This window comes from Lactuca sativa, chromosome 1 (assembly GCF_002870075.4).
Source record: "Lactuca sativa cultivar Salinas chromosome 1, Lsat_Salinas_v11, whole genome shotgun sequence".
NCBI lineage: Eukaryota > Viridiplantae > Streptophyta > Magnoliopsida > Asterales > Asteraceae > Lactuca > Lactuca sativa.
Window position 1 is genome coordinate 33,811,948 of NC_056623.2, and position 9,737 is coordinate 33,821,684.

Consider the following 9,737-nt stretch of genomic DNA (forward strand, 5'->3'; position numbering starts at 1 on the left):
TGGGGGTACCATGTAAGTTTGCATGGTTATTCTCACCCTGTTTTGTGATCCTCGGCATCCCAGTCACAAATCGAGGGGCATATCGAGATTTAAACATGTCATTGAAAAGTTCAATGAATCTCAAAAGATCAAGGAGTTTTCAATACATTTGAAACTTAAGTTTCCTTTTTCGTTTTTCATGGTGGAAATTGGTAAATCATCATTTACCTACCTTCAAATATTCTGAAACTAGATTACGGCATCCTTCTTCTAGGTTGTAGAGTATTGTGTTGGATCCTAGCCTCGATGTTTCATTTGGGTGTCACATCAAGGATTCTAATCAACTTAACTTGAATTTTCTCCCGTTTTGTAGATGTCAGAGTATGACAACTATGGTCTTCCCAAATTCCATGGAACAAGCTTTCCACATGAAGATGATATTCCATAATTCGATCGAGGAACAAGAGATCATGCTTCACCTCCTCCAATTGTTCTCCCTACCCCACAAGTTCAAAGGCTTGAAAATTTCAAGCTCACTCAAGCCCTGTTGGAAATCAAGCACGAAGATGGGAAACCTGTGTGTGCACACGTCTTAGAGATGAAGTCACACATTGATAGGTTGAGGATGTTGGGTGTCAAGATTTTAGGAGAGTTGGCTATTGACTAGGTTCTTTAGTCATTTCCTGAATCATATAGTGAGTTCATTAGAGAGTACTATATGATGGAACACGATGTGACCCTCATTGATCTCACCTATTTGCTTATAGCTGCTGAATCAGAAATGATTTGGCGTGCTGGTTAAGCAAATTTGTCTGGTAAGTCAAACTGCCAAACTGCAATGGATATCGGAACTCTAGAAAGAACTAAGTCTATGATTGTCCGATGTGTTGTGCCAAAGGAGTCCATTTGCTTTTATTGCCAAGAGAAGGGGCATTGGAGACGAAGCTGCCCTAACTACCTAAGAGATCTAAGAGATGGGAGAGTCAAGACGTATGGCTCTACTTCAGGTAAAATCCAGTAACTAATTCTTTTATGTTCCTATTCTAGATTCTTAATACATGATGTGATAAGATTACATTTTGATGATTTGTAGGATCAAAGAAAAGAGAGGAAGCTTAAGGGAAGAAGTGAGCGGAATCTAATCGTAAGAAATGGATTTCGATTGCATTGCTTGAAGATTGGATTCTTGAGCTACTACTTGGAGTTAGAATAGATTGCTAAGAAATATGTATTAACATAGTTTTCAATTGAATTGCATTGTAAGGACAAATTTTTCCGCAATAAAATAAATTTTGATTTTATATTATTTATTTATCCTTGAAATGGCGTGTATGAAAAATTTATGTTTGAATGTTTCTATTATTAGCAATAATGGATTTGATTCTTAATTATGTTATTTGTGGAAATGTCGAGAATTTACCAAATAGGGAGAGTTTCTCATCGCCCAAATTTCAATTGGACAGAAACTTGGAATCATGCAACGAGTATTGTATGATGAATGAAAAAAAAACTTTCACATTTGGGATATTTAGACTAATTCTTTGACAAAGTGTCAATTGAAGGTCTAGGAGATCGAGTACACTAGGTTGTACATTGATCAAGTCTTCCACAAGAGTGACAAAGATATTCGTCATGATTTACTAAAGTTTAGTGAATATGATTATACTTATAAGATTAAGTGTAATTCTGAGTTGATTAAAAGAGTTTCAATCAATAGCAGAACGAATAAAAAGAATCAAGTAGGCAGAAAGATAAAAGTTTCTCTATTCTAAGAAGAAGGGAGAGTACCTTTTATTATGTTTTATGATAGGTCTTAATGATTAAGAACCATATCCCAATTGATCCTCTAAGTGAGTCTTAGTACAATTGTATGTCTGAGAAGAGGAATCGAGAATTGAAGAAATGGTTAAATCAAGAAGTCAATCATACTTCGTTCCAAAAACAAGTCTGAGAGTTAAGATTGTGACATTGAGTGACAAGTCTTAAGAAGGTTTATAACATTCATTAAATGTGGAATTTGGAAAAGGTTTTCTTATTCTTTTACATTTGAAATTGGAAAGTTGTGATGTCTTGGATAAGACAAAGACCAACTAGGACCAATTTTGTGAAGTGTTTTGTCTTGATAAAAGCTACACTAACTCTTTAATACTTGTTTGTCGAGAAATGTTTATTGACAAGAGAATCTTATATGTCAAGGAGTCAGTGGGAGTCTTAATGGTCTTGAAAGGTTTCAAAACAAATCAAGAATAAACCTTATCGGTCATCACTAGCACACGACTTGAGGTTTATAACCTATCGTGTTGACGTTATTTTGTTTATGTGTCATTCCAATTGAGTTAATTATGCATGTGAGTTCTATGAGTTCTCATTTGAACGCATAAAAGGCAAGCACCTTGATTAATGAAAAGTACAGTGATAGGAAAGGGTGAGCTGCTTAACTACTTGGAAGTCATGGTGGGCACCCGTGTTACCATAAGGCAAGAGATCAAGATTGAGAAGGTTCGGTCCATATGAGTTTGGATTTGTCGCAAACCTTGGTTTTGGCAAATTCACATTGATAGGAACTCATACACCATAAAATCTAAGTGTCATAAGATTACCTCCTTCATGAGAATGACTGTGAGGAAATGCTTTCACTAAGAGAGATTTTAAGAAGATAGTAATTGTGAAAAATTGTATTCTCGAATTCGATTATGGTTACAGTATCCCTTTCCATAATTTGAAATTGTGAGATTTGGCAATTAGTCTGAATTGTTTAGACATACATATGAGCTATCTAAGGCAAAAGTGTATAAGTTTAAGAAGCTTAGATAAAGGATTATCAGAGCATTAGGTATTAGAAATATGAACTTAAGAAATTCAATAGGTATTGTTTTCTGGAAGTTCAGTTGTTTTCTAAAAACATGTCAAAGCTAGTGGGAGCATAAGTGTTATGCTTATATGATAATGATCATCATGATAGTGGGAGCATAAATGTTATGCTTGTATGATTATTAAGGCTAATATTGCAAGTTAGCAATATTAATTATAGAAAACAAAAGTTATACTTTGCAAAGTCGCAAGGGTTGAAAAGTTGTTTTGCTAGAATTAAGGGAGAGAATATTGTACTTCGTTTCAAAATCTAAATCTTAGATTGAGAAATTTTAATAAATTTAGTCAAGGATACATAGTGTGTTCTCAAATTTCGATTATGATTATGGCATCCCTCTTCATAGTTTGAATTGTGAGAACGTGACACATATAATATTATGGCATAAGATTGATAAAGTATCACATCTTTATGTAAGACATTATGCATCGTGTCCCATATGCTTCGGGTATAGGATTGATTGCAAATGTTAGTTGACCATTCTAAAATTTTCCAAATGTCTAGCGCATTAAGAGGGAAAAAGGACTAGAACCGGTTTTAACTAAAATAATTAAACAACTATCAAAGGACGATCCAAAGTTCGCTGAAGATTGGTTGCTTGTGAGTAGTTGGAAGTATGGTATTGGATGGACCATATCGACATTATTATGAATAGATAAGGTTCTATTATGAATGAGTTGTCATATGGAAAATATGGAAATGTTTCCATATTGGGAGTTGGATATTGAGAGTCTATGTCTAGATTGTAAATTTTTTATGCAAAAGGATGTTCAAAGGAATGTACTTTGAGTGAGAGACATCACGTCTATGGAATTGTCTTGTAACAATCTCCAATAGAGGACTTTGTAATTTCATTGGCAATATTCATTGTGACTTTTGTGCTATGACATTGCAAAAGGATCATTGCATAAAATGTTAGAATCTAGCATATTCTATAAGTGGCAAGAATTTGATATTCTTACACTTGTGATAAGGATTGGGAGTTGTGAAATGAGTATGATTGGAAATGTGTTCATTTGATCTATTTCACAAAGTAAGGACCGTAGGTAAACATTGTGTGCATGCTGAGCGCATGGGACAAGTGTAGTAATAATTCAAGTAATAAGTTAATTAACAGAAACAACAAATAATGAGTAATCGATATGGTGATGAATAAAAGGTGTTTTATTTATACTCAAAGGTATGGGACCATATAGGATTAGTATTATTCTTGTGTTTCACTTTGCATGTTTTGACTTCCTGAATAATTAATTGTTTCAGAATAATCAAATTATTCGAATGGTCCACAGTCGTTCATATGTTAGAAGTAGGTATGAATGAAGACTGTCATGAATTGGTTTGTAGATTGTCTAAAGTGTATTAGACATAGCAAAGGTTTTCTGCAACGTTCATGAGTGCTTATGAATATGATTTTGAGCACTGGATTAAACCCACGCTCACAAGAATCACTTCATGGATTCTATCACGAGTGATTGTGAGTTGATAATATTGTATATTCTTAAAACCAAGATGTGTGAGTTGTTATTTGCTAGTCGGTTGCACATTGATAATAAGTAAACGCACCAGTAACTTGGTGTCATAAAACTTATTGTTGTGTGTGATTCGATGAGTTAATGCAAGCGAGCATTTAAGTCGAAGTTTATCCATTCCTTTTACCCAAAGTGGGATAAAATCGATATCTTTGGGCCCCTCAATGATTTAGTGATGGCACATAAGCGCTTGGCCAAGCGGAGACTAAGTTGATGTGTTCAATTGTAGTCTGTTGTCAGTCGTCATAAATTGGAAGTCGGGAAATAGTATAGAGAGAATGATTAGAATTCATGTCTATACAATATCAAGAATGGAGGAATATATAATCCCTTATCTAAAGGACACGCTTCTGATAAGATCATAGTTGACAGCGACTTTTGAAAGCTACGATTGCTAATCAGGATCTGAAGTTATACGCAGAATTGTTATTAGACTTATCCAAGTGGGAGACTGTTGGATTAGTGTCTAAGTCCATAACTATTTTGGTATGTACTTGCCAGATTATGAGCATGGTCATTTTGAGTTGCCTTCACCATAGCAATATGTAGGATGAATTAAGGAGAGAAAGGTTTAATTATGATTTATTAATATATTATAAGAAAAATATATTCAAGGAGAAATCATATTGTTTAATTAATATTAGTCAAGAATTAATTAAGAATTAATTTTGTGGCTAAAAGAGATTAATTAAACTTAGGGGACTGGATTTGTAATTATGAGATAATTACAATTGGGCTATGGATTACTTAATAATATATAGGTTGGACGAATTCTATGGGGAAGCCCATTAGAAATCGTCCAAGGGATATGTTAAAGGAATCCATGGGCTACTTAGGGCTTAAGCAGTCAGATTAGGGTTTCCTAGTTGAAAACCCTAATAGCCTACCTATATAAAGGAACCATATTGCCCCAAAAATGTGGCTAAGACTCCCTCTAGGGTTTGTAGACGTTTTTTGGCTGCCTCCTCTCTTCTCCTCTTCATCCAAGTTGCTCTTGGTGTTTGTGACTCCATTAGAGGTGCAACATTTGAGGCACTAAGCTTTCTGAAGCCAAGGATTGATTTTTATTGCTATATAACAATCAAAGGTAAGATCTAAGCCCTATTTTATGTTAATATGATTAATTTTATGCTAGATCTAGGGTTTATAGCTTTGGATATTCAATTGCATGTTCATTAGACAAACTAGATCCAAAAGCTATTAGAGTTTGCATGTACACCATAAGAATGATGTATTGCTCAAAACCCATCAGTTTTAAAGTAGAAAATGAAGTATGCCCAGTTTCATTTGGATTTAGGTCAATCTGATTTTCTATTACATACTTGTAAAACCTGTGGATTCAAGTTTGCTCCTGGAGACAAAGAAGATACAAGAAGTTCACAAAGAGTTTCACAAAAGCTACACTCATGGTATTCAATTCAAGGTAATGTTTACTTTTCCAATATCATTCATTGTTAGTTTCTCAGACTTTTCTTCTTCTCATTCATTGATTTTATTTATACTTAAGGGTTGGTGTAATGAAAGAGTTATAGGTACACACTCATTAGAACACGGACGTGGACGCGTTATTTTGGTACTTAATGATGATCCTCCTGCTCATATTAAAAAGGTACAATAATCAATAATTAATATTAAGAATATAATTACTTAATCTAAATTACTAAATTTGTAATTGCAGGTTGAGGAGGTTATAAAGATGATGGAGATGGAGCTTGGTGATGGATGGATCTTCCATAAACACTATAAGGTGACCTTTTTCCCAAATCCCTTTCCCTTGATATTTTCTTGATTTTTTTGTCCCATTTTCTAACTAATATTTCAGTTTTCGTTCATGTATAGGTTTATCTTTATATCTCCTCCCAACGGGTTGCAACTTTTAACTGTTAGTAAATCACAAGGCATATAAACTCATCTATTTACCTAATTAAATCTTCAACACATAAAACATTTATAACTGAATTTAAAGAGGCTATGCAGGTAAATAATACAATAGGCATCTCTTTAAAAAATTTATAAGTTTTTTTTTTATTAGTAGTGTCATGTTGGTCCATATATTCTTTATATTTTTGTGTTATTTTAATTTTAACCACATAGTTAATAAATAAATATGTTTTGGTGTTAAAAAAATAGGAGATAATAAACACTGGATGAATATGTTGGATAGATATGTTGTACCATTTTTATCAAGCAATGTTTCAATCATTAGCCATTCCATGCAATCGACCCACATCAGCATCGATTATGCAATATATCATATAATGCTTTTAATTTATCTTATTACCTTAACAAATTTATCAAGCATAAAAGATGTTGATTCCACATAAAGTTTTAGACATAAGAATTAATCAATTAAACACCTACATTCCTACAAATAAATTTATAGTGAGAGCAACACTGAATATGAAAATTTGTACTAGAAACAAATTGTTGGGGTTTTAATTCTTATATCAGTATATCGCATTCACCTAGTCTTCATAGAAGCCATTTTGATGCATGAATATGATAACTATCACTATATGCCAATTCCACAAGCTACGTTTGTGCCTTATTTGGTTTGGAACTCAAGAATCCGAAAATCAAACGAAACAATGTTGAATTCAGACAAATCCAACTTTCAAATTCAGTAGTCGGTTTAACTTTAAACCAAACAAAATTATGAATCCGGTTTATGTTTTGAGTTATGATCCGGTAAAGTCCAAACCAAACGAAACTAAATTGGCAAATTTAATTTATTAAATAATCAATTAACTGAATAACTAATAGTTTTATAGTTTAAGGTCTTTCTTATCACTTTCACTTCTGTTTTATGGCACCATCTCCTGTCCGTCACTGGAACTTTGGATTTTATGTTTCAATGTTGAATTTTATGTTTCGAACTTTTTATTTGATGTTTGTAACTTTGTATTTTATGTTTGGTTTGTAACATTGTATTTGATGTTTGAAACTTTGTAACTTTATAATTGAAATTTTGAGCTTTATAATTAACATTTAAAATTGGTTTCCAAGGTTTCCAAACTGAAAAGTAATTCAATATTTATTTTAGTCTGGCTTGAAATTCGGTTTGGTTTGGTTTTTCAAACTGATCCCGACATGCTACTCAATGTCTCCTTACAATCAGTGTGCCTTTAATGTAAACACCAAATATTTCTTGGTCTACACAACAAACTCATAGTCTTCATTATACCAAAGAAACATTTTTGTAAGTAAATTTTATTGATGGTGTGATGTTTATTTCTCAGAAAATAGTAGGAATCTTACAACATTCAAAATGAGAATATTTAAACATATGCATTAGGGTTTTTACGGAGGTAGCCTTCCACAACCTTGTAAAGCCCTAAAACCTTTTCTTTACCTACATTTAGTTCTTCTTCCTTAAGCTCAAAATCACCACGGGTGTAAATAGTTGTGGTTATTCTCGCAATGGTGCCATTATCAAGTGAACCTTCAAACTTAATATCATAAGACACTTTCTCAACCTTGTTTGATATACCCATACCTTCAATCAAACTATACTTGTATGTGAATGTCTTCTCATTCACTTCATCTATTTCGTGCTTTACAAAACCTACATACAAGAATTTAATTAGACATATATATTTGCCCTTATTAATAGATATTGGATTAGATATAAGTTTACCTCCTGCAAAGTTAATCTACTTAATGCTTCCGGACCCACCGTCACCTTTGACAAATTCAACGCTTTTAATTGCATCTGGAAAGAGTTTGGGCATCAAAATGTGTGAGCCGAGGATGGAGGCCTTGAAAATTCTTGATGGAGGGATTGTGGAAATATGTTCATTGGTATATGTCAAGACACCCATGGTTTTTTGAGGCTAAAAGATTGTTAAAAATATTAAATTGGTGGATTTGTGTGTTTTGTGTTATGGAGATTGAAGGTTGATGTGGGTTGTATTTATATGTTATATGTTGAAGTGGGTAGAGATATGTGAAGTTGGATTTGATGCAATTGTAGTTGTACATTAACATTGGCAAAATCAACATGTTGTTACTTGTCCACATTTGAAATTAGCTTTAGCTGCAATACACCATAGGAATCAAACAAAATTGCGTATAAGTCTCACAATTTCCGTGTTGATGTTATTAATATTTCTATACATCCTTTTATTGGCTTTTATATTTTGTATCTGTGTGTAGTGTGGTGATGTATCTAAAATAAAACGTAAGGGATGTAATAAATGTAAACAAAAATATAATCCTAAAATTTCAAAATTTTAAAAATAAAAATTAAACAAAAAATCCAGACATATTGTGATCAAAATGTGCTTAAGTGGACATCATCTTGCCTTGAAAAATATTTTTTTTGCTATATCATGTAGAGAAGGCAAAAAAACCCGTATCTGATGGGTAGTCGAAACCCGAACCCAAGTTGACCAAGGAAATCCCCAAATTTATCGGGGATGGTTCTATCTTTCGGGTGTCCATACCCATACCCAAAACCGTACCCGATATATATATATATATATATATATATATATATATATATATATATATATATATAATTTATGTTTTATTTTTAATTAATTCAAAAAATAAACTAGAAGTTGTATATGTATATACAGTAACTGTGATTAAAAAGTGTAAATTTCTTTGACAAAAATTATGAAATAACTTAAGAAATACGAGTTTGACTTAGAAACAGTGTATATAATTTATGTTTTTTTTTAATTAATTCAAAAAATTTATTTCATAAAATCATAATGCGTAACAGCGTAAGGAAACTAAGAAATTCAATAGGTTTTTTTATTCAATAAACCAACTCTTCAATACGAGTCGTCTGCTTTGTTCCCGACTTCCCGTTGTCCGCCTCCTTCCTGCCTTCGACTTCCATCCGGCAAGCATCTCCATTCTCTATCGATTTTGTACCACGATTGACGACACCAACATATCCATTAGTGATCAGACGACGGACGACAGGTCAATCGACGGCATCGGCGCTCAATTGACGCAATTTATTGATCTAGGTTTGTTGTTTGTACTTATTACTTATCGATTATTACTTATCCCTCTCCCCGTTCAGTCGATTTCGTTGAAGTAATGAATGTCTATTGTGTGTATGAGTGTATCATATGTGTGAATGAGTATATCAGACTATCAGCCCATTTAAAAATATCTGAAAATCTCCATAACAAAGGACCAGGGCCTTATATATTGATGATGATGTGCAGGTAGCTAATAATCCCTTAACTGATAACACAAGAAACATCCACATGCCAAATTTATATATAATAATACTACAATAAATGCACTTTTAAAAAAGATTTTGTAAGAATGCATGGAATGAGTTTGAATTAACCATTTGTCAAGTTGATTTTTAAATTGATTTTTGTGGTGAATGTTTA

The 9,737-nt window shown here is 32.8% G+C and overlaps 1 pseudogene; it reads right to left on the bottom strand.

Annotated features, from left to right (window-relative positions):
- Positions 1-7,655: 7,655 nt before the first annotated feature.
- LOC111913450 (major strawberry allergen Fra a 1-2-like) lies at positions 7,656-8,198 on the bottom strand (annotated as a pseudogene).
- Between the last annotated feature and the right edge of the window lie 1,539 nt (positions 8,199-9,737).